The 26,310-nt window shown below is 47.3% G+C and overlaps 1 long non-coding RNA gene across 3 annotated transcripts in view; it reads left to right on the forward strand.

Annotated features, from left to right (window-relative positions):
* LOC307198605 overlaps window positions 1-26,310 on the forward strand; it is a 227,260-nt gene that overhangs the window by 674 nt on the left and 200,276 nt on the right. For 2 of the 3 annotated variants that reach the window (XR_013831651.1, XR_013831652.1), the window contains exon 2: window positions 24,768-24,924. This is a non-coding gene — a long non-coding RNA (uncharacterized lncRNA). Of the gene's footprint in view, window positions 1-13,244; window positions 13,361-24,767; window positions 24,925-26,310 lie in introns of those variants that run through there. The other variant, XR_013831653.1, reaches the window with a different exon arrangement.

Genomic DNA, 26,310 nt, shown 5'->3' on the forward strand with positions numbered 1-26,310 from the left:
CAGGGCTCGGGGGCCACCCCACTGGAACCTTCCCCAGAGGCCTCTCCTTGTGAACATTTGCTCCAAGTTGTGCAAATACTGGAATTCTTTTGATTTATGTCTGCCCCCTGGGGTGCCCTTTCACCCACTGTTGAGAAGGCTGTCACTTTATTCTTTTCGGTTCGTCTTCCATGTCATCTCATAGGACCCTCCCCTCCCCCATCATCCTCTATGCCCCTTGTTTCTCATCCTGTCGTGATTTTATTTACTGGTTTACTTTTGCGTTGTGTCTGCTTTTCCTGGAGGCCATGTGTGTTATTCACTGTCATTGTGTCTGTCACCGGGTGGACATCCTTAACCATATTTGATGGGATGAGGGGATCCCCATTTTACATATGAGAAGACAGAGGCACTGAAAGGTTAAGGGGGTGCCCAAACCAGGAGCTGAACCCATATCTGTCTGCATCTGCCCTGTCTAGAATGTACTTGTGAGCATTCCTTGTCTAGCTGAAGCTCGGGTTCAAATTCAAGAGGATTGGGACCTTGAGCAGGTTACCTTAACCTGAGCCTCAGTTTCCTCGTTCAAAATAGGGATGACGCTGGTTAACTACCTCCTGGGGTTGTAGGCAACAATTTCTTGTTTTGGGGACCTGGTCAGGGACTGGAGGATGCCCATGTGAGCTGCATGACCTGGTCAACTGGACGAACTTGGATTGAGTTTGAGAACTTCCTTCAGACACACCATTCAGTGATGCAAGCAGATGCTGAAATCGTTTTCCCTCACCCGCAGAGCCATGCACCCCGCAAAGTCCTGGGCCCCCACCCCTCCCCCGGGGGCACCTAGGGTCGTCCGTGAATATCCCCTTAAGGCTGGGAGCCTGGCATTCTCCTGCAGGGACTCACTTCCTGTTTGGGCCTGGAGTTTGGAAGGTTGAAAAACAGCCAGGGTCAGCTCCTTGAAAATGGCTGGGCCCGCACACAAGAGCCTTAAAGGGACAGTCCTCCTAGGGCAGGGCTTGTACCGGGGATTCCTGGCGCTGAGTGGGTGCTGATGAATGGGCCCAGCGACCCTGGTGTCCGGATTTGAGCCCAGGGAGCCTGCTGCCAGATCCCGCAGTGCTCCTCTTTTCCCCTAAGGACACAGCCCCAAGCCCCCTCCCACCTTGCACCACCTCCCAGTGCCCAGTCCAACTGCCGGACTATTTTGGAGGGACCCACACTGCCAGGACCTCACTCCCTAATTCTGTTGAACTTTGGTCTGGGCCTTCATTGTCAAACTGGGTAACAGTACCCTAGGCTGACTGAAAATTCCATGAAGTCCTGTTTGTTGGGGGTGGTGACTGAAAATTCCATGAAGTCCTGTTTGTTGGGGGTGGTGACTGAAAATTCCATGAAGTCCTGTTTGTTGGGGGTGGTCCACTCAGATGCTGACGGGGTCAGATCCATGCGTGAAGCTGGCATCCCCAGGACGAAGGTGAATTGCAGAGTGCACAACGGTTTAAGGAAGTTTGAGTTCAACACAGGCTGTTGGCTCAACTGAGCACCTTCTGTGGGTGGGGATGGCTTTGGCCTTCCTTGGGTCAGGGCACCTGGGAGAATGGGTGGATGCCTTTCCAGGCTCCTTCAGGCTCCTCACCTTGCCCACCTCTAAAATGGGCTCTCTCACCGGCCCTGGATTTGGGGTCCTGGCTTGGGATACTCAGGAATCCATGAACTGTAACTCGCACTTACTTATTCTCGGGGTTTAGTCCCTGCTCCTGGACCACCCGCCTCCCCCCCAACCCCGCCCCCGCAAACTCCCTCCCATCCCCAGACTGTGCCAGGGTTCTGGTGGTGTCTCGGGTCTGCCCTCCAGGGCTTTGCCTCAGAAGTCCTTCCTAGTCCCAGCTGTGGCTGTAATCCTTCCATTAGCCTGTGCAGGAGACAAACACATGGCTGTGAGCAAAGCAGGCTTGGGCTTTTTGGCCAAAACAAACAGGAAGTCCACCAATCCTGCAGGAATTTGTGCTGTGCCCACAGGGAGATGAAAGGCCAGTTGTGCTGGTAACCCCATTTCTCCACTGTCTCTTGGGTGCTTTACGTGCGTATATCCCATTGCAAGGTTATTGCAACCCCTAAGGCATGTGTATGTGTCTGTTTTGCCAATGGAGAAGCTGCTGCTCAGAAAGCCTGAGTGACTTGTCTGAGGATACCCAGCTGGCACTCAAACTTGGAATTTCATCTCTCTAGTCCAGACTCCGTCTGTGTGATTTTCCTTTACCTGATCAAGGCACAATCCTTGTTGCCATGGAACTTGTGATCCGGTGGGGAGTGTGTCATTCCGGATCATTTTATGTGTTTAACTTTGTTTTATATTCACTCCAGTTAAATGGTGATGTTTCGTGGTCTCAGCATAAAGAGAGAGAATAGCTTCTTTTCCACTCAATCATGCCTTTTCTTCAGTATAAAAATGGAATTCTTTATTAGAATGGCTGGCACACTATTTAAAGAAACAGAACAACATAGCAGGACTAAAAAAAGTAATGCTGATGTACAATCTCTGGACACAGGATTTGAATATCCTGGCTCCACCACTGATGAGCTGTGTGACCTTGAGCAAACCCACTTAACTGCTCTGTGCCTCAGTTTCCTCATCTAAAATGTGGATAAGTTGTTGTTATGAGGCTTAAATGGAGTTAATGACTTAATAATCGAAAGTTCTTATAGTAGCATTTGCCATTTAGTAAGCACTATAGAAGTGGTTTTTTTTTACTGTGATAGAATGGATAAATATATTATGGAAGGTAAATATACTATGGAAGGTGGAATTCCCTGGCGGTCCAGTGGTTGAGGCTTCACATTAGCACTGCTGGGGGCGGGGACAGGTTCGATCCTGGGCAGGGAACTAAGATCCCACAAGCCGTGTGGCATAGCCCCCCCCAAAAAGGAAGGGTCCTCACCCATAGCAGATAGAGTTAATAGCCCCCTTGGTCCCTCAAACCCCTAGGGCAGGCTTGTCTTGGGGATTCCTGGTGGTGAGGGGTGCTGATGAATGGGCCCAGGGACCCTGGAGTCAGGATTTGGGTCCAGGGAGTCTGCCACCAGATCCTGCAGTCCTCTTTTTCTCTAAGAACCCCCCTCTACCCCCTCCCACTTTTATCGCAGAGGCAATAGTTTTCAGGATTTGGGTCCAGGGAGTCTGCCACCAGATCCTGCAGTCCTCTTTTTCTCTAAGAACCCCCCTCTACCTCCTCCCACTTTTATCGCAGAGGCAATAGTTTTGACATTATTTTGGTACCTATCTTTCTGGACCAGGAATCAGTAACTACAGCTTGTATATAGCCTCAGGGCCAAATTCTACCCCCGCCTGGTTTTGTGAATAAAGTGTTATTTACATTCGTTTGCTTACATATGGTCTAGGGCTGCATTTGCAGAGTTGAATAGTTGTGACCTTATGGTTCACAAAGCCCAAAATGTTTACTCTCTGGTCCTTTACAGAAAGCTGACCTCTGCTCTAGACCATTTATCATTATAAAAGAAAAAAAGGAATTATATTGTAGGCATTTGTTTAGCAATTTGCTTTTCTTCACTTAATATTAAATCAAGGACCTCCTTGGGAATTCCCTGGTGGTCCAGTGGTTGGGACTCGTGCATTCACTGCAGAGGGCCTGGGTTCAATCCCTGGTTGGGGAACTAAGATCCCTCAAGCCGCGTGGCATGGCCAAAAAAAAAAAAGGAAGGAAAAAAAAGATCTCTCCACACGCAGACCAGCCTGCTGCTAGTATTTCAGAGTTTGGCCATCCCATAATTTATTAGCCCATCTCTGTGATGTCATGTAGTTTATTTCCCTGTAGTCTATTGCAAAAAGTGCTGCAGTGATTCTTTTGTGTATATGTGTGAGATTTCTAGATACCAAGAAATAGAAATTCTGGGTCAAAGCATACATACGTTTAAGAGTTGGATGGAGACTGTCAAATCTTCTCAAAAGGCCAGTTTACCATAATTCAAAAAGATACATGTACCACAGTGTTCACTGCAGCATTATTTACAATAGCCAGGACATGGAAGCAACCTAAGTGTCCATCAACAGATGAATGGATAAAGAAGATGTGGCACGCGTATACAATGGAATATTAGTCAGCCATAAAAATGAACAAAATTGAGTTATTTGTAATGAGGTGGATGGACCTAGAGTCTGTCATACAGAGTGAAGTAAGTCAGAAACAGAAAAACAAAATACCGTATACTAATGCACATATATGGAATCTAAAAAAACGGTACTAATGAACCTAGGGGCAGGGCAGGAATAAAGATGCAGACATAGAGAGCAGACTTGAGGACACAGGGGGGAAGGGGAAGCTGGGACGAAGTGAGAGAGTAGCACTGACATATATACACTACTAAATGTAAAATGGATGGCTAGTGGGAAGCTGCTGCATAGCACAGGGAGATCAGCTCGATGCTTTGTGACCACCTAGAGGGGTGGGAAAGGGAGGGTGGGAGGAAGACGCAAGAGGGAGGGGATATGGGGATGTATGTATACGTCTAGCTGATTCACTTCGTTGTACAGCAGAAACTAACACAATGTTGTAAAGCAATTATACTCCAATAAAGATTTTTTTAAAAGCCCATTTTATACTACCCCCAGCAGTGTCTGCAAGCACCCATTTTCCCATATTGTCTCCACACTTGAAGGTTGAACCTTGCCAAATTAACTTTGAATTTATGGTACAAAGTTGAATTTATAGTTCTCATAAAAGCCTGAAGGGATTTTTGGAAACGCATCAGAAATATTGCTGTTTAAGTTCACCTGAAAGAATTCACAACTGAGATTAGGTAAGGAAATTTTGAAATAAAGAATTTAAAACTTATAAAATGGTAATAATTAAAAGTTAGGTGTTGGGAATTCCCTGGTGGTCCAGTGGTTAGGACTCTGCACTTTCACTGCTGAGGGCGTGGGCTCAATCCCTGGTTGGGGAACTAAGATCCAGCAAGCTGGGAGGCACTGGGGGCACAGCAAAAAAAAAAAAAAAAAAAAGTTAGGTGTTGGCACAATGAAACAAGATAGATACTCCAGAAAATATACTTGGTATTCCATCAGAAAATAGCACAAATGATGGAAGGGATGGATTAGCCAACAAGTGTCAGGGAAAACAATATTTGGGGGAAAAATTGTTAGCGCATCATCTCATGCTCCCAGATATTTTGAGAGATTAAAAAGTTAAATGTAAAACATAAACAAGGAAAATGTTTGTGAATGCTTAACCTTATAAGTGTAAAGAAATGGACAATATTTTTTAAAAATAAAAAATTGTGAGCATAAATTTAAACTCTTGTTCATCACCAATATGAACAAAATTGAAAGGAAAATGGGACTGTGACATGTAATACACCAAAAAGGAAAAATAGGGACGGAATTCACAGGCAGAAATGCAAATGACAAATCAATATATGAATAGAAAATTCAACCTTACTTTGTGAAATCCAAATTTTAAAAAGAGATACTGAGTTTTTTTTTTTTTTTTGAGATACTGAGTTTTGAATACAGTTTTGAAATGGTAAGTGGATACTACTCAGCACTGGGAAGTCCGGGATGATGTACCTTCATACATGTTGTTCCTGAGAAGGCAAACTTCCAATATTCCAAAAACTTAGTTGGCCATCTGTATCAAGATCTTTAAAAATGGTCCTAGCTTTTTTTTTTTTAATTTTTAAAAATTTATTATTTATTTTATTTATTTATTTTTGGCTGCATTGTGTCCCTGTTGCTGCGCACGGGCTTTCTCCAGCTGCGGCTTGTGGGCTGTAGGCACGTGGGCTTCAGTAGTGGTGGCGCACGGGCTTTGCTGCTCCGCGGCATGTGGGATCTTCCCAGACCAGGGCCCGAACCCGTGTCCCCTGCATTGGCAGGCGGACTCCCAACCACTGCGCCACCAGGGAGGCCCGGTCCTAGCTTTTGATCCTATAATTCCACTTCTAAACATTTACCCCAAGAGGGGAATAATCAGAGTTGTGGAAACTGCTTCTTATGCAACAATATGAAGTGTAGTATTATTTGGAATAGAAGACACAAAGAAATAATATAAAAACCTAGTGATAGGGGACTGATAAACACATCTTATTAGTTTCACTAGGTGGAAAATTATGAAGTCTTTATAAAGCATGCTCTTGACTATTTCAAGAAGTGGGGAAATGCTCATAATATAATGGGAAATGTATGCAGCATGATCTTAATTTGGCTAGAACGGTGCCTGGTAGCTAGTTTTCAGTAAATGTGAGCTACTATCATTATTGATGATGTCAGACCCTCAAATTATCATTCATTCATTCATCGCTCAGTTGCATACGTATCAGTGTTCAGGCTCCTTGCCTGGTCCACCCTGTGTGAGCTATTTGGGGAAGATTGTAGAGCAGTGGCCCCAGGCTCCTTCCCCCTGCGGGGGGTCCCTGGACCATCAGCTGGCTCTGTTTCTGGCTAAGCACTGCCATCTAGAGGCCTCTGGCCCACATGGCAGCTGTCCCTTGCAGCCCCTCCCGCTGACACTGGGCTCCAGCCCCAGGGGTGGAGAGGGCGCGGTCGACCCTGCACCCTGCCCCACGGGAGGTCTGCTTGGTCAATGCTAGAAAGACCCTTAGGTCAAGATCCTTACAAGGATCAAGGAAGCCTTTGGGGCCGTATTTCTTAAAATGTGGCCCTTGAACCTGCATCGGTGTCAGCTGGTGGGAGACTTAATAGTAAAGATCCAGGGTACATCCCAATCCCCCTGAATCAGACCTTGCTGGGGGGAGGTGGTAGGCAGGGGTGCTGAATAGCTAGAATTTTAACATGCTCCTTGGGTGATTCTGATGCACATTGAAGTGTGTTTTTGTTTTTAATTTTTATTAGAGTGTAGTTGCTTTACAATGTTGTGGTAGTTTCTACTGTACAGTAGAGTAAACCAGCTATACGCATACATATATCCACTCTTTTTTGGATTTTCTTCCCATTTAGGTCACCACAGAGCAGTGAGTAGAGTTCCCCGTGCTATACAGTAGGTTCTCATTAGTTATCTATTTTATACGTAGTATCAATAGTGTATATACGTCAATCTCAATCTCCCACTTTATCCCATCCCCACTTTTCGCCTTGGTATCTGTACGTTTGTTCTCTACGTCTGTGGCACATTGAGGTTTGAGAGCCATCGATAGACCATTGATATTTTATAATTTAATGGGGGCCAGAGCTTGGCATAGAGCCTTTGACCCTGGAAACATACATATAGATAGATATATTTTAGGAGGTTCCTTGACTCCATTTTAAGACTTTTTAAAGGGCAGTTTTAGGTAAGCAAAATTGAGAGGAAGTACAGAGATTCCCATATTATACCCGCCCCCCACCAGGCAGCCTTTCCCATTATCAACATCCTCTACAGAGTGGTACATCTTATGAACTTAGACTGACACATCATAATTGTCCAAAGTCTATAGTTTACATTAGGGTTCATCTGGTAGTGTATATTCTATGGATTTGGACATAAGAATAATGACAGGTATCCATCATTATAGTATCATACAGAGTATTTTGCTGCCCCCCAAATCCCCTGTGCTCCACCTATTCATTCCTCCCTCCACCACAACCCCTGGAAAACACTGATCTTTTTACTGTCTCCCTAATTTTGCTTTTTCCAGATCGTCATATAGTTAGAATCATATAGTACATAGCCTTTTCAGACTGGCTCCTTTCACTTAATAATATGCATTTAAGATTTCTCCATGTGTTTTCATGGCTTGGTAGCTCATTTCTTTTTAGTGCTGAATAATATTCTATTGTCCGGATGTACCACAGCTTATGAATAAAGCTACTGTAAACATGCACGTGCAGGTTTTTGTGGGGATCTAAGTGTTTAGCTCCTTTGGGTAAATACCAAGGAGCAAGATTGCTGGATATTGTATGGTAAGAGTATGTTCAGTTTTGTAAGAAACCACCAGACCGTCTTACAAAGTAGCTGTACCATTTTGCATTCCCACCAACAATGTATGAGAGTTCCTGTTGCTCCACATCCTCACCAGCATTTGATGTTGTCAGTATTTCAGATCTTGGCCATTTAAGTAAGTATGTAATGGTATTCACTGTTGTTGTAATTTGCATTTCCCTGATGACATATGATGTGGAGTATTTTTTCATATGCTTATTTGCCATCTGTGTTTCTTCTTTGGTGAGGTGTCTATTAAGGTCTTTGGCCCATTTTTTAAATATAAATTTATTTATTTATTTTTGGCCGCATTTGGTTTTTGTTGCTGCTCGCAGGCTTTCTCTAGATGCGGCAAGCAGGGGCTACTCTTCATTGTGGTGCGAGGGCCTCTCATTGCGGTGGCTTCTCTTGCTGTGGAGCACGGGCTCTAGGCGCGTGAGCTTCAGTAGTTGTGACACGTGGGCTCAGTAGTTGTGGCTCACGGGCTCTAGAGCACAGGCTCAGTAGTTGTGGCACACGGGTTTAGTTGCTCCGTGGCATGTGGGATCTTCCCGGACCAGGGATTGAACCCATGTCCCCTGCAGTGGCAGGCAGCTCCTTAACCTCTGTGTCACCAGGGAAGTCCTGGCCCATTTTTTAATAAGGTTATTTATTTCCTTATTGTTGAGTTTTAGGAGTTCTCTGTGTATTTTGGATAACAGACCTTTATCAGATGTGTCATTTGCAAACAGTTTCTTCCAATCTGTGGCTTGTCTTCTAATTCTCTTGACACTGTCTTTTGCAGAGCAGAAGTTTTTAATTTTAATGAAGTCCAGCTTATCGATTATTTCTTTCATGGATTGTGCCTTTGGTGTTATATTTTAAAAGTTATTACTATGCCCAAGATCACCTATCTAGGTTTTCTCCTGTGTTATCTTCTAGGAGTTTTAAGAGTTTTACATTTTACATTTTAGGTGTATGATCCATTTGGGTTCATTTTTGTGAAGGGTGTAAGATGCTGCAGCCAGAGCCACAGTGAGTCCCGGAGAGAGAGAACGCTGACCTGCTGCTCATAAACCCTCTGGGGCATGAGTGGGGCTGGCTCTTTCGCCCACATACCCTGGAGAAGGGGGAAACCCTATTTTTTGTTAGTCTGTTCAGTACTCTCTGTCATGGGGATAGCTGCACTTTAAAAATTTCTGATTGATAAAATAAGCAGTGATTTGAGTGTAATAGAGTAAAATCCTAAATGTACTGTGTTTGTTTAACTTCTCTCTTCTGAGCAACATAGTAGAGTTAGTAACTAATACCTTACCATTGTCAGGTACATGAGAAGAAGTGTCACAAAATAGGATTTTGCAAATCCTAGCTCATCACCTATTAATGCTGTGACCTTGGTCAAGTTACTAACTTCTAAGTTTTCTCATCTGTGAAAGAGGATTCACAAGAATATCCTACCTGTGGCAAAGACTGCTCATTTTCCCCTAAGATCGTTTCTCCCCTGAATTTTAGCTGGGGCTATGCCAAATGAAGACTACATTTCTCAGTTTCCTTTGCAGCTATGTTTAGCCTTGTGACCAAGTTCACCAATAGGGTCTAAGTGATGTGGGGAACTTCTGGGATGCGCTGTTGCCATTCTCCTCCCCTTTCCTCCTTCCCCTGAGCTGGATGGCAGGTGCAATGGCTGGAGATGGAGCAGCCATCTGGAACGTGAAGTCGTTTTAGGAATAGAGAGTGGAGGGCATGCATAGTAGATGGACAAGACAGAAGAAAGTTGTTTCTCTGATACCGTGGAGCTGCCACACCAGCCCTGGACCACTCCATAACAGATTTTTATGTCACAGAAAAGTAAACTTCTATCTTATTTAGGCCACTGTCATTTTGGGTCTCTGTTACTTGTAACTGAATTTAGGCCTATTAAATGCATGACCTCATAGAGTTCTTGGAAAGATTAAATGAGAGACTATGTACAACTTGCTTATTGCAAGAGCTAGCACATTATCAACACTCAGTAAATGTTAGCTTCTTGTTGTAACTTCTCTAGCATCTAATTATAATAGCTGTCCCTCATCTCCAACGAGAGCTCTAGAGGGGAGTCCTTCCGGAAAGAAACATGATCAAGACTGTGTTGGTTCCAAACAATAAATAGTATCTGGGAATTCCCTGGCGGTCTAGTGGTTAGGACTCTGTGCTTTCACTGCCAAGGGCCTGGGTTCGATCCCTGGTCGGGGAACTAAGACCCCGCAAGCCATGTGGTGCGGCCAAAAACAAAACAAAACAAACAACCAAAAAAACCCCAACAGTATCATCATCATAAACAACGAATTCAGTTAGAAATGATTTCATTTGCGCTCTTCTGTTTACTAGTTTTAGCTGACAAAGCTCAGCTTTCCAAGTTTGCATGGTATTTTAATGGCAAGATAAGTCATACATTCTTTAATTTTTAAAATTTTATTATTTATTTATTTATTTTGGGCTGCATTGGGTCTTCGGTGGCTTCTCTTGTTGCGGAGCACAGGCTTTAGGGGTGCGGGCTTCAGTAGTTGTGGCGCATGGGCTTAGTTGCTTCAGGGCATGTGGGATCTTCCCGGATCAGGGCTCGAACCCGTGTCCCCTGCATTGGCAGGCAGCTTACATTCTTTTAAATAGCTGTGTTTACAAACACATAGCTCCATTATTCCACATTTGAAACCCAGCCTTTCAAAACAATTTAGGTGTATTCTTCTCCTTGGCTTTCTCTGTTTTAGAAAACATGTTGGAATGCTTTCCCAGAGTCAATGGCAGCAGTTCAGCTTTGTGCTTTGTAACCTATGGGTGGTCTATTTATCAAATATTCAGTGATATCTACTGTTTCCAATTAACATTTGTTTGACTCAGCTGTTTCTAAGATCCCGTTTAGCTCTCAAGGTCTCAGTATTTTGATTCTGCAAAATACTGTGAGTTTTTAGAATGCAAACCTTGATTCCTAAGGAATCCCAAGGGAAAAAGCACAGGCAGAGTAAAACTGAAGGAAGAAAATTGTAACAAGATTTGTTATCAATGGATGAAAGGAAAGAGAAGATAAAAATCAAGATGGTTACTCTTTAATGTTTAAAAAAAACCTTCAAAATCAACAATATTAAATGTAACATTTGGGGGGGTGGATAAAACCTATTACTACTCTACATTGATATAATTTTTAAAAAACCTGAAAGTACTAATATTTTTATTATGGCATAAAGCAGTATTTTATATGTTAACTCAATTTTTAAATGGGTTGTATTTTAACAGCCCATCAATTGTTTGATAGGTAAATTGGAAATTATTTTCTCTGCAGAAAATAGTAAAATAATAACATTTCCCAAGCTAGCCCAACAGGGCCATTTAAACTAAATGGTAGCTGAATTATATACTTATAAATATGGTTCGAGTTCTGGGGTCCAGGAGAAACTTTAGCTTCATTTATTGAGATAACCATGCTTTTCTTAAAATTAAGTTGTGTGGGCTTCCCTGGTGGCGCAGTGGTTGAGAGTCCGCCTGCTGATGCAGGAGACACGGGTTCGTGCCCCGGTCTGGGAAGATCCCCCATGCCACGGAGCGGCTGGGCCCGTGAGGCGTGGCCGCTGAGCCTGCGCGTCCGGAGCCTGTGCTCTGCAACGGGAGAGGCCACAACAGTGAGAGGCCCGCGCGTACCGCAAAATAAATAAATAAATAAATAAAAATTAAGTTGCGTGAAGTGAAATTCCTATTCGTCGTCCCTCTTGTTCTTGTATTTTGTCTGATTATTTTTCTTTAGGCCAATCCATATCAAGGTTTTAGCTGCCCTTCCCTGAAGGGTAGGTACCGAATCCTTTTAATGTGCTTGATAAGGCACCCATCCCTATTTATGAACAATTTTTTGGTTGTTATTAAAGCATCTCCAGTATCTGGGCAAGAATAAATCGAGTAAGTCATGTTCCATAAGTCGCTTGTGATCAGACACCTTGCCTTATGTCTTTTTTTTTTAAGGGATTTAAAATTTTTATTTATTTATTTGTTTGGCTGCGTTGGGTTTTCGTTGCTGCGCGTGGGCTTTCTCTAGTTGTGTCGAGCGGAGGCTACTCTTCATTGTGGTGCGCAGGCTTCTCATTGTGGTGGCTTCTCTTGTTGCAGAGCACAGGCTCTAGGCACATGGGCTGCAGTAGTTGTGGCACGTGGGCTCAGTAGTTGTGGCTTGTGGGCTCTAGAGTGCAGGCTCAGTAGTTGTGGTGCATGGGCTCAGTAGTTGTGGCTTGCAGGCTCTAGAGCGCAGGCTCAGTAGTTGTGGTTCACGGGCTTAGTTGCTCCGAGGCATGTGGGATCTTCCCAGACCAGGGCTCGAACCCGTGTCCCTGCATTGGCAGGTGGATTCTTAACCACTGCACCACCAGGTTAGTCCCTGCCTTGTGTCTTAATGGGAAACCATGAAGAATCAGAAGAGTGAATCTAGAGATAAAAGCCAAGAGAATTTCTGAGAACAGAGTGCAGGAACCATCCAGCCAGGAGTCAAGGATAGAATTGAAGTTCAAATAGAACAAGGACTTTGCCTCAAGAATTTGAGTCAAGTTGACTGTGTTTTTTTTTTTTTTTTTTTTTTGTGAATAATATTTCTTTCTCATGCTGTAAATTCTATTTTATTTTATTTTTTTTGGCTGTGCCGTGTGGCATGTGGGATCTTAGTTCCCGACCAGGGATCGAACCTGTACCCCCTGCAGTGGAAGCGCCGAGTCCTAACCCCTGGACCGCCAGGGAAGTCCCTGACTGTGTGTGATTTCAGCACGTATGCAGTGACCCCCCTTCTCTTTTTCTTCACTTTCCACAGAACCCAAAATTTATTGGGGTATCCACCGGATTAGGGCTGCTGTAACACATGACCACAAACTGGCTGGCTGGAAGAAAAGACATTTATTCTCACAGTTCAGGAGGCTGGGAGCCTAAAATCCAGGTGCTGAGGGGGGCTCCCTTTGGGGGAAAAGAGGGAGAAACGGCTCCAGGCCTCGCTCCCAGCTTCTGGTGGCCTGAGGTGTTTCTTGACTTATGGCCGTCTTCTTCTTGTGTCTTTGCATTGTCTTCCCTTTGTTTGTGTCTTTATGTCCAAATTTCCCCTTTTTATAAGGACATAAGTCATATTGGATTAGAGCCCACCCTAATGACCTTATTTGAAATTGATTATCTCGGTTAATCTGATATCTTCAAATATGGTCACCTTCCAAGGTCCTGAGAGAGGACCTTGACATCTTTTGGGGAGGGGGCCCAAGCGTCCACCCTCCTCAGGGAGGTCCCACAGTGTATGGATGGCTAGCGGGTACGGGCACCCAGCTCTCTCTAACTTTCCACATTCCACACCACATCTCTCTAGAGCTCCATATTTACCCATGTGAAAGGGAGCTGCCAACTGCACGTGAATCTTACGAAATCTCCAGTGTGGGAATCATTGAAGGATCTTTGAAGAATCCAGACGGCCCCCTTTCCAGGTGAGCAGGCCCAGGGCAAGGAACCTGCCCAAGGTCCCGGTCCAGGGACAGAACAGGACTCTGGGGAAAGGCTTTGCCTGGGAGGCCCCATAGCCACAGGTTGTGACGGAAAACCTTGGGCCACCTGCCTAAGCTGGAACCCGGCTGTGGAACTCGCTAGCTTCGTGACCTTGAGCAGGTCGCATGACCTCTCCGAGCCTCAGTTTCCTCACAATCACGAGGATCAGAGGAAGGGCCATATTGGGGACTTCCCTGGCGGTCCAGTGGTTAAGACTTTGCGCTTCCACTGCAAGGGGCGTGGGTTCCATCCCTGGTCAGGGAACTAGGATCCCGCATGCCGTGCGGTACAGCCAAAATAAATAAATAAAATAAATAATTATCCTATTAAAATTTTTTTTTAAAAAAAGAAGGGCCATTTACAGGGTGCTCAGCACTGTGCCTGGCGAGCAGCGAGTGTTCATGAAGGGTTAGCCAATTGTTGTCCATCTCAGGGCCATTCCTCCGAGGGTGGCTGTGACCCTTGTCCTGCACCGAGGCTTGGCTTGTAGTCAGAATCCTGACTTCACTTCTTGGATGTGTGATCTTGGGTGACCAACTTCAGGTCCCTGAGCTACAGTTTTCCCATCTTTAAATGGGGTGAATGATATTCCCCATCACAGAGAGTCATTATGAGGCTTAAAGCGCATTTATTCATTCAACAAATATATATTGCGGTCTTTTACTGCAGGAGTCTATCTAGAGATAAACATTAAACAAATGAATGAGGGACTTATTTAGCAAGTGGGAAGGATGTAAGTGCTGCAGGGAAAACAAAGCAAAGAATGGGAAGGAGGTAGAAAGGGAAAGAGAGGGGGTGGCAATTTAAAGACCTGAAGGGGAGGAGGGAGTGAGCCATGAGGGCACAGAACATGCAAAGGCCCTGGGGCAGGAGGGTGCCTGGTGGGTTTGAGGGACAGGATGGAAGCCAGTGTTGCTGGAGGAGAGCAGGGGAGCAGAGAAAAGAGAGAGGCGGAGGTGAAGGCAGAGAGGGACAGAGGCTGCTGGAAGGATCTTGGACTTACAAAGAGTTCAAGTTTAGCCATTGCAAACATTCCACTCATATTTTTTGGGCTCTGCCTTGTCCCAGGAACTATCTGGTACTGGGGACAGTCCAGACCTCGAAGAGCTCAGCCCTGTACTTGGGGGATGTTGGGGCTTTGCAAAGGGGCCAGATCTGGGGAGTTCTTGGGGTTGTATCTGGGTCTTCTTAGTTTGGGACCAGAAATGGGTGCTCTGAAAGGTTTTGGAAGCAGACAAATACACCCTTTCAACATCTAGAGTCTTATCTATTAGACATGACTTAAAATTTTTTTTCCTAGGGGTGATTGAAGCCCACTGTTTGCCTGGGTCTCTTTTTCTCCTATGCCCACCGGTGGCTGAAGTTAGTTCATTTGCCTTCTCCTGCACTGCTGCTGGCAGAACTCTGCCAGCCTTTGGGTTGGATACAGATAATATATTCTGTTGAAGAGCAGGCATTCTTAGTATTATTTAAATCTTTGAAACATTAGTCTGTTGAATATGGAACTTGAATCCGATGGGGCCTTTGGACCAAATTCTTTTCCTCACTCCCATCTCTCCCCCATCCCTCCTTCTCCAGTTCTTGCCCTCCTCACCGCTCCCCCCGCCACAACCCTGAGTTCCTTCCTGGTTTTGTTCTCCCCAAATGATGCCAGTTCCTGTGTCTGTGTCTCTGTGTCACTTGCTGTTTCTCTGTTCTGTCTCCCTATCCCTGTCTTGACTCCAGCGATATTGACATTTGGGGCTGCATCCTTCTTTGCTGTGGGGCCGTCCTGGGCACTTTGGGAAGTTGAGCAGCAACCCTGGCCTCTACCCACTAGATGCCAGTAGCACCCCCTCCCCAGTTGTGACAACACAGATTGTCTCCAAACACTGCTAGCTGCCCCCTGGGGGACACAGTAGCCTGGAGAACCTCTGGCCTGTCCCCTTCCTCATCCCTCAGTCTCTCTCTCATCAACTGTCTCTCTCTGTCTCTGGCCAACACGAGCAAGTAATCAGGGCTGACTGTCCCCAGGGCTGGGAAGCCAGGCTGCACCACATCACCCGCATTTCTTCTGGCCTGTACTCTACCCCCTTCTCAGTTTCCATGGGGTTGAACCGTGAGCTGGCAGAAGAGTGGGAATGGGGACCGAGGCCAAGAAGAATGTTGGCCTGTTCTGCCCGTGTGGGTCTCAGAGCACCTGCAAGATCACGGGGTGGGTGCTTGTTAAACCTGGAGGTTCCTCTCATTGAGACCCCTTCTTTTGGGCTTTGGATAAACACAAGTGACAGCGGCCTATGGCCTGTGTCTCAGCTTCCAAAAGCTGCCTCAGCAGATGGGTAACTACTGCGTATCCTCGGCCTTCCTGTCTCTCCCTGGAACCCAAACTAAGTGCCAAGGGTCTCCTGAATTCTCCATGGCTTGGGCTCTGGCCAAGGGGGCTGAGGTACCTGGAGTCAGTCACGTCTAAATTCTAAGCTATCAGGTGCTGCCCCAGAAACCCAAGTGTGGGCCCACACCCTGTCCTGGGTGCACATCTCCACGGCACATCACCTCCTGTTCCCTCAATCGCCATGCTTGGCCCTGACTCCCTTCTCCAGGTGAGCTGTGGAGTGGATGCTTTGGCTACCCCCCCACTGTCAAGGTCTCCGTGGGAGGGGGCCACGGCAGGTGCAGAAGGCTGCGGGATAATAGCGACACAGAACAAACGTATGGACACCAAGGGGGGAAGGTGGCAGGGAGCGGGTGGTGGTGGGATGAATTGAGAGATTGGGATTGACATATATACACTAATATGTATAAAAGGGATGACTAATGAGAACCTGCTGTATAAAAAAATAAAATTAAATTAAAAAAAAAAAAAAGAAGGCTGCAGGATGGGAGAGCAGAAAGGGCTCACACAGACCTGACTTGGAATCCAGATTCTGCCACTTACCAGCTGTGGGACCTTGAGCAAGTCACTTCACCTCTCTGAGCCTCTGTTTCCTCTTCTATAAAACAGCAATACCACCACCTAGTGGCATAGCTAGCTTATATGATGCCTGGAGTGGGTCATTAAAAAAAAACACTCCTTCCCCCCTACCATTTTAGAAATGGCTTTTTTCAGATATAGTCCACATCCTATATAATTCACCCATTGAAAGTACAATTCAATGTTTTTTGGCATATTAATTAAAAAACTTGTGATGAAATATATATTGCATGATTTAGCGTTTTGACCATTTTTAAGTGGCCTTAATGACATTAGCACCTCCTCTTTATGACAAAATGATCTTCTGTGATGTCGGTAACAATCATCATCTTCTGGATTGGTTCTTTGGTTTTAAAACGAGGGAGCGGGCTTCCCTGGTGGCGCAGTGGTTGAGAGTCCGCCTGCCGATGCAGGGGACACGGGTTCGTGCCCCGGTCCGGGAAGATCCCACATGCCGTGGAGTGGCTGCACCCGTGAGCCATGGCCGCTGGGCCAGCGCGTCCGGAGCCTGTGCTCCGCAACGGGAGAGGCTGCAACAGTGAGAGGCCCGCGTACCGCCAAAAAAAAAAAAAACAAAAACAAAAAATGAGGGAGTAACAACTAAAAGAGAAAAATGTTTCATTTTAAAGATGTTATCTGAATTCAGGAAGGTGTTTCATGTGTGAACTAGAATTTGCACTTATTGAAACAAAAATAGGACACCTCGAGGGTTCCCCCGTCTCACTGTCCTAAACTGTCCATACAGGGACTTCCCTTGTGGCCCAGTGGTTAAGACTCCGAGCTCCCAATGCAGGGGGCACGGGTTCAATCCCCAGTCAGGGAACTAGATCCCACATGACGATCCGCGCGGTCAAAAAGCAAAACCAAAACTGTCCCCACAAATCAAAATGCCAAGATTTTAGGAGGTAACTCCAGCTTGACGTCCTCATCTTGGGGCCCCCCCCCCTTGTTTACATGGACTCTGCTGTTTGCACGCAGCCGTACTAAACACCAGGGGGGCGTCAGTGACTCGACCTGCACCCGGAGAGGGTGATGCCCAGCATCTAGGAATTTACTCCCAAAACAAACGTGGGGAGCTGAGTCTGTCTGGCTGTGTGGCTGTGTGTTCTCAGAATGAATTGCTATTTAGAATACAATGTTTATGAAGGGACAAGTATCAGTAATAAAAACGTGCTGCTTTGAAGTTTATGTGTATATTATGAAAACTCAGCGGTAACTAACGGCAGCAACTGTTTGGAACTTAGGCCAACGAAGATATTTTGGGGGAAGAGTACTGCGATGGTGAGGATAAAAAGCAGTCCAACTTGTGGTCGATTTCATTCTTGGCTTCAGTTCTGTACAGATGAGATACAGCCTCTTATTGCCTCCATCAGGGCAGCTGCTCCCCGACCCGCTGGGTTGTGGATGAGCCTTAGAGTTCAGGTGCAGGAAGGAACCCAGCACGCTCTCCAGCTCATCCTGCGTCATGGGCTCTGATACCTACCTGATGCCCCATCATGATCGATATAGGCCGATGCTGCTCTTGCCACTGACAGGTCTCTACCTCGCACTTAGGAATTTTTCTAATCTGGGGTGTGGCTCTCACTCAGGCATAAATCACTGTGTTCCCACTGAAACTCTTCTCCAAGAGGCCAAGGAATATGGAATTGTCAGCAATCGAACTTTTTATTTACTTATTTATGATTTTGGGCTGTGCTGGGGCTTTGTAGCTGCGTGCGGGCTTTCTCTAGTTGCGGCGAGCGGGGGCTACTCTTCGTTGCTGTGCTCCGGCCTCTCATTGCGGTGGCTTCTCTTGTTGCAGCATGTGGGCCCTAGAGCAGGCGGGCTTCAGTAGTTGCGGCGTGTGGGCTTACTAGTGGTGGTGCTCGGGCTTAGTTGCTCCATGGCATGTGGGATCTTCCCCGACTAGGGATTGAACCCTTGTCCCCTGCACTGGCAGGCAGATTCTTAACCACTGGACCACCAGGGAAGTCCAGCAATCGAACTTCATGATGTTTTTCTATGTAATTTTCTGGGTAACCCACGTTGCTCTGAGCTTTCTGCTTTGGGGATATTAGTTGAAGCTCACGTAAGATCCCTTTTTATTAAAACCCTCAAAGTCAATTCCACCTATGAGGTGTCCGCCTGGTACAGACAGTAACGGAACTGCCAGGTATTTAAAGATGGGCTGGGGGCAGAGGGTTCCCGTGTTAGCTGTGTCCTAGAGTGATTTAATACCGGATGAAATCCTGACACTGTCCTCCCAGCCCCTCCTCCCCGGTCCCAGAGCTGCGCCTCACGTCATCCTTGAGGTCTGGGCATCAACTACACGCTGAGCTGCCTGCCAACCATGCCACAGCCGGTGGGGCAGATGCTCACACCCAATTCGGGGAGGAAGACCTGAGGCTGAGCGAGCATCCGGATCTCATGCAAACCTCCCAGCCGCCACGTCCTTCTTAGCCCCACGTCTGGACACCAGGACTCCCCTGAATCGTGTGTCTCTTTGTTGGGGGGGGGCATCCCTGGCACCTCTCACTTGGTACCACGCAGGCCAGTTTCTCTGGGACTGTTCCCCACCCCTTGGCTGTCAAAGTCTGAGGTCAGCTTTGTTCCAGGTCTGTTTGGGGTTTTCTGGTTGCACCTCCTCTTGGGCCCTGTATCAGTTTCCTGGCGCTGCCGTAACAAAAGACCACAGACTGAGGGGCTTCAAACAACAGGAATTCATTCTCTTGCAGTTCTGGAGGCCAGAAAATCAAAATCGGGGTGTCCACAGGGTGGGTTCCTTCTGGGGGGCTCTAAGGGAGAATCTATCCCCCGGCTCGCTCCCGGCTTCCAGGGGTGCCGGCAATCCTGGGTGCTCCTGGACTGGTAGTGGCCTCGCTCCATCTCTGCCTGTTTTCACATGGTGCTCTCCCTGTGTTCTGTGTCCAAATTTCCCATTTCTTATAAAGAAACCAATCATTTGATTGAGGGCCTTCCCCTCCCCCAATCCAATATGACCTCATCTTAACTATTGCATCTGTAAAGACACTATTTCTACATAAGGTCACCTTTTGAGGTTCCAGGTGGACATGAGGGCCCCCATCTCTTCCTGATTCACAGCTCACATCTTCTTGGTGATCCATCAGGGCGAAGGGCCCGGATGAGATACCTTCCCAGAGGGGCTGTCTGAGTCTTGTGGTGCACGGGACCAGGGATGGAAGCCAGAGGCTGGAGAGGTGGCCTCTCACCTGGGGAGGGGATGCAAAAAGGAGAGGTTGGGGGAAGGGGAGGGGCTCCAGGGCTAGGACGGGAGCCCAGCAGGGCAGGCGAAGACACTTTTTAATGTGGCTTCCTGCTTGCGATGAGAGAGAGAGACGGAGAGAGAGAGAACTTGGAGCCAGCTAGGCGGGATCTGAACTTGGGCAGTTCTCTGCTCAGATCTGGAGTTGGGGCCCTGAGGGAAGGGCTGTGCCATTCTTAGCCCTGTACCGCAGATCCATTAACTCAGACCTGTGGAGGTGCAGCTGAGCTGGAGGCCCGTCAGGTAGGGGCACCCTCAGAGAGAGTGACCAGGGCAGGCTGCTCAAATAGACGACCTTGAAAAGCCCTTCATAAAGTCACATACCCGTCTCTGCACAGCCTGGGAAGGGAGGTGAGGCCTGGGGGTGCGGAGTGATAACTCATGGAGTATGGGGGGGCTTGGGCAAGGGAGTCGTGGCTGAAGTACTGTCCTTGGGACCTGCCCCTGACAGCCTCCTTCTCGCTAATTACCCTGGTGACTGTGGTGATAAATCCTATTCACCTAAGTCTGGGTGCCTGGCAGGCTGAGCATCGGATGCAGCCATGCCGGACCCTGCTCTGGCCGTTAGCAGCCCTGCCCGCTGAGTGGACCCTCTGGGCCTTTCCCCTGCTTTGCAATCCCTCCCGTCCCTTTGGATGGACCCCGTGGGAGAGAGGAGTCAGGTGACCCTGATTGCCCTAATATACTCTGTTATGAGCTAAAATGTCCTCCCCACCCCGGAACCTCAGAATGTGACTCTATTTGGAGATGGGGTCTGTGGAGAGGGAATTACGCTAAAATGAGGTCCTAAGAGTGGGCCGTAATCTAATACGACTGGTGTCCTTATGAGTAGAGGAGATTTGGACATAGACACGGAGAGAGGGAAAACACCATGTAAACACACAGGCGGCCACCTGCAAGCCGAAGAGAGAGAGACCTCAGAAGAAACCAACCAGCCAACACCTTGATCGTGGACGTCCAGCCTCCAGGACTGTGAGAGGATACATATCTGTTGCTGAAGCTGCCCCGTAGTCAGCAGTACTTTGCTGTGCAGCCCCTGGGACTAATGTGCACTCCCACTCTGCTCCGGGACCCCTGAGCCAGCTCGGAATGACTCGTGCAAGGGGTCGTTTTCAAGCTTTATTTCCTTAACCACCCAGCTGTCTTTTCCAAATGAAGCCTTATCTGACAGCTTAGTGTACCAAACAGAAAATCAGGATTATTCCAGTTGATTGAAGGGGAGGGAGGAGCTGCCTGCATCCACTATTTTGACATCCTTATTTTCACCTAACCTGTCGGCCCTTGGTGCTTTCCCTAGAGCACAGGTTATGAACCACGGCACCGGAGGGTTATACCCATTTTGCAGAAGAACTGTCCGTCTGGGGCTGGCAGTAATAATGTGAAATCTGTCACTTCTTTCCATCTTGGTGTCTACTCTTATGTTTCAAGGTTGCATTATTACGGAGAATCTGTAACATTCTTGATATACTGATTCCCAATCACATGTTCGGAGACTCGGTCTAGGATGAAACGCTGGATTGCAGTCGGATGCTGGGGTTCAAGGCCCTCCTCCACCACTAGCTGGGTGCCCTGCGAGCTAGTCCCCTGACCTCTGTGAGCCACAGATTTCTCATCTGTAAAGCGGGAATCGATGCTAAGATTTGTGAGCTGGGAGACAGCTTAGGGGAGTAGAATAAACACGAGTTTTGGAGTCAGAGAGACCTGAGTGTGAATTCAGCTCTGCCACCTCTTAGCTGTGTGGCCTTGGGTACCTGGAGTCCCCTCTCTCAGTTTCCTTACCTGTAACATGTGGGTAATCAGGGCAGCCTCTAGGGTTGTCCTGGTGTTGCCGAAATTTGGTGCCAGATTAAATCTCGGAGGCAGAGTTTTGGGTGAAGTAGAAAGAAATAGCCTTATTGCTTTGCCAGGCAAAGGAGGCCACGGCGGGCTAATGCCCTCAAGCCTGTGTGTTCCGCCCTGGAGGGGGGTAGTGAGGAGTCTTAGAGTGTTCAAGGAGCAGCGCGTGATCTGCTCGTGCATATTCTTCTGATTGGTTGGTAGTGAGGTAATCAGGAATTATCAACCTACTGGTTCCAACCGGTCTGGGGTCTATGTGCTGGTGGGCAGCATGCAGTTAACTTCTTCCACCTGGGTTTCAGTATCTGCAGAACAGCTCAAAGGACATGGCTCAGAATATTATCTGTAGTCCTTGAGGAGGAACTAAAGGTCCTTGACTTGGTTTAATGACTAAAGTATCATTTTGTCTTGCTTGACTGTTTTCTTTCTTTCTGCATTTTCTCACTTCTCTGATTAAATTTATTCGTTGACTAAAGCTTTTCTACAGACAAAAGGCAGGCAGAGGACATGGGTGGAGGTCTATTCTGGGAAGACCTCATAGGGTCCTGCTCGGTTATACTGGGGATTCAGAAGATCATGATTCAGAAGATCATGTCTGTAGAGCGCCTGGCCCAGAAATTGACATATAGCAGGTGCTCAACTAAACCCAGTTCTCTATTAACTCTCCTTTCTTTCTAGTATGCCAGGGATTGGCACACTTTTTCTGGAAAGGGACAGAGAGTAAATATTTTAGACTCTGCGGGCCACACAATCTCTGCTGCAGCTGTTCAACTCTGCTGTTACAGCAGGAAAGCAGCCACAGAGAATATGCAAACAAATGAACGTGCTGTGTTCATCCGATTCAACAGTGTGCACTCGGAGAGTTGAATTTCCTATCATTTTTATGTCACAAAATATTCTTTTGATTTTTAAAACAAATTGAAGATGTAAAAACAATTCTTACTTGTGGGTTGCACAAAAACACAACGGGCTGGATGTGGCCAGTTGGCCATAGTTTGCCAGCCCCTGTGTTGGACTGTGAATGTCTCTAAAACATGTGTAATTTCCTTTATATCCTGAGTGCCTCACGGAAGGCTGGACCTTTGTAGCCTCCAGTGAGGTAATGAATGTCTATCTCTGTCTTAGAGATACAATTGTGGGAAATAGTTGTAAATAGGTATGTGATCAGGCAGGCATATTGCAGGTGCTCAAGGTGCTTTTGGAAAGAATGAAGCCCCTTCCAAGGGGAATTTGCATCCTTCAAGAGGAGGCAGGGAGAGCTGGGAGCCCGGGTAGCTGAGAGCTTGGAAGTCCCTGTTAATTGCGGCTGTGCAGCCATTCCCAACTCAGCCAGCAGGGGGCGCCGGGGACCGCTTTCGTCTGGGTGGTGGGAAGTGTTGTAGCTGCGCCCTGCCAGGAGATGGGAGACTGCGGGGAGATGGACGAGATGACTTCCGAGGGTCTTTTCTGCCCGGTGAATCTCAGCTCTGTTTTGCAGAGGGAGACTCGGGGATGAGCTGCCCGGAACTAGCAGTCAGCAACCGGGAGCTTGGTAGAGCAGCCCCCTTTCCCTGGAGATGAAATAAAATGAAAATCTTCCCCTCGTTGCGGTGGCTGTCATTCTGGAGTTTCAGCGTGTTCCCTTTATCACTCCTTGTGGTTAGGAGTGATAAAGAAAAAACGTATGTGTTTATAGAGGAATTAATGGTGAAAAAAAAGCCAGGGCTTTCTTTAATTAAAGGCAGGCCCGTTAAGCGCATGACAGATACCAGGTAGAAAGAAAATGGTAAGATTAAGCTGGGAGTGGGCACCAAGGACCTACAAATGCCACTCTCTTAGCCTCTAAAACCTCAAAGAAACCTGCGAGGCGAGACTGAATGACTGCCCCCAAGGGCTGCCCGTGTTGTCTTGGTCGGTGATGATTCCATCCGTGGAGACGGGATGGAGAAATATCACAGACAGGTCCATGGTGCAGGGCAGTGTTTCCAAAGCATGGACTTCAGACCAGCAGCAGCAGCATCACCTGGAAGCTTCTTAGAAATGCATATTCTGGGGAGCCACCCCCAATCCCCTGAATCAGACACTGGGGTTGGGGGTTGCAGTTGGCCCCTAACAAGCCCTCCAGGCGGGTGTGATGCACGCCCAAGTGTGAGGACCAGTGGGGTCCGTAGCTGTTTTCAGCCTCAGCCACACATTGGAACCGTTCACCCGGCTTTTTAAAGCCTTAAGTGGGCGCCACAGCCAGACCCATGACATCAGGCCCCTTAGGGTTGGAGCCAGCTTCTGTGGTTTGTTAAGACTCCCCAGGTGATTCCAGGGTATCCAAGGTCGCACCCACTGGTGTAGTCTAAAGTAGTTCTGGGGTTAGCCAGACCCAAGTTCAAATCTCAGTTTTATCACTTACTAGCTGTTTGTCCCTGGGCAAAGCATATCACTTCTCTGGCCCACAGTTCCTAGTCTGTAGAATTGAGATAATCTTCCCTCCCTTGCAGGATTGTTTAAAGATGGAATGAATGTTGCAGTAAGCATCCTGTGTATAGAAGCACCTAGAACAAGCACTGGCTCCCAGTGGAGGTTCAGCACATGATAGCGCTCCTTCCCTGCTCCCTTTTCTTGGACAGTGGAATTTTTTAGAGCAAGGACCACATTATATATATATTGCAGAGCACAGGCTCCAGACGCGCAGGCTCAGCGGCCATGGCTCACGGGCCCAGCCGCTCCGCGGCATGTGGGATCTTCCCGGACTGGGGCACGAACCCGTGTCCCCTGCATCGGCAGGCGGACTCCCAACCACTGCGCCACCAGGGAAGCCCCCACATTATATTTTATTTGCATCCCCAGGGCATTATCAATCCCTTATGTATACCTCGGTACTGCGTGAGGGCTGGGGAAGTGAACATCTGAGAGGTTTAGCTACGGGATTTCTTATCTTACACTCTTGCTGGGACCAGGCTGGGGTGACCTTTCTCTGCTTTGTCTTAACCCAGGTCAGCCCTGATGTCTGTTTAAATGCACCGTCCCCTTGATCTTTAGGACTCTAGCCCGATACAAAAAAATTGCCAGCGTGCTAGGATATGGGTGCAAAGATGTTTACTGGTGCATTGTTTGCCCTGGAAAAAATTGGAAACGTAACTTTTCCAATAGGTGAATAATAGAATAAATTATTGTGCATTCAGTATTATGGTGCATCACAAACCATTACAAAGAATTAGGTAGATCTATATGTATTGATCTGGAGAGAGTTGTACTATATACTATTAAGTGAAAGAGCAAATTGCTGATTCATGCCTGTGACGTGATTTCTTTTTGTTTTTCTTTTTAGGAAAAAGTCCTCCTATTGTTGCAGGAAGGGGGGCCCCTTCCAGGGCCCCAGAGTGGGCTCTTGTCTAACACTTGGAAATGAATTGTCTGAAGAGACACACGTGCTGACAAAGCGAGAGACTTTATTGGGAAGGAGCGAGCAGGCGGAGAGCAGCAAGGTAAGGGAACCCAGGAGACCTGCTCTGCCACGTGGCTCGCAGTCTCGGGTTTTATGGCGATGGGGTTAGTTTCTGGGTTGTCTCTGGCCAGTTGTCTTGCTTGGCCCATAGTCTGACTCAGGGTCCTTCCTGGTGGCGCATGCATCTCTCAGCCAAGATGGATTCCAGGGTGAGGGCTTCTGGGAGGTTGGTCGTCTCCTCCCTCTTTTGGCCCCTCCTGAATTCTCCTGGTTAGTTTTCAGCAACACCCTATTCCTTATCAGGACCTCCTGCTGTGAGACAACTCAGGCAAGCAGGCCTGGCCACAGCAGGTGGTTTTGGTCAACAGTTCCCTAGCACTATAATATGTGTACCCATCTGTGTGTATGCGTGTGTCTGTGTCTGTGTACATAAAGAAAAGCAAAGCGTGAAAGAATACATTCCAGGCTGTTTGAATTGGTTTCTTTGTGGGATTGGTGAGCGGGAGAAACTCATTCATTCATTTGTTCATAATGTCATTCATTCATTTGCTCATTCATGTTTTCATTCAATTAATATTGATTTAAGGTCTGCTGCGTGTCAGGCATTGTAGCCCTGGGGATACAGCCATGAACAAAACAGACTAAATTGCTCTTTCATGCAGCTGGAGTGACCAAGTGTCCTGGTGTGTGCCCTGGAGTGCCCTGGTTTTAGCGGTGAAGTTCCATTGTTGCAGGAAACTCCCCAGTCCTGTGCAAACTAAGATGGGTGGTCACCCTCTGGAGCTTGCATTTTAGCATGGGGGAGACAGATAAACAAATATTAGAGGATGGTAGGTATTTGGTGGTAAAAAAGCTGTCTTGGAGGTCTTCCAACTCACCTACCCAGGCACTGAGGTCCCCCTTTACATTCTGACCGGCTGTCAGTGATGGGAGGCTGCTCTGAGCATCTTGACCACCCCAAGGGTCGTCGGCCAGCTCTCTGTTTTGCTGAGTTGGCAGTGGGACCTAATTTGTTAATTAAGAGTAGATGGTGAGCTGTCCTCGTACTTTGATTAACCTAATGGCCTTCCCGGCACGACTCGGATTCAGCTGTAGGCATCACTGCAACTTTTAATAAAATGATTTGAAGGGCCATTAGGAGACACTTCCCGTCACTGCGCAGACAACCGCTTGGCAGCTGAGATGAACAAACACTTGGGTTTTGGTTTGAAGGCACTACGCTTACTCTTTTAGTCATGCTTGAGGGCTTTGATGGCCTTTTCGGCTCTAACCCAATTTGCTCTGCTTTGTAAAGGCGGCCAGGAGAATATGCCTCACAAGCTTCGAGGCAGGAGCAGATGCTCTTGGTGTCCCATGTCCCCTTGGTCCCAGGATCTTCAGTCTTTGAGCACCTGTGACACCTGAGACTCTGCCTAGGGCTTTCCTT

Source organism: Stenella coeruleoalba (genome assembly GCF_951394435.1).
Source record: "Stenella coeruleoalba genome assembly, chromosome: 15".
NCBI lineage: Eukaryota > Metazoa > Chordata > Mammalia > Artiodactyla > Delphinidae > Stenella > Stenella coeruleoalba.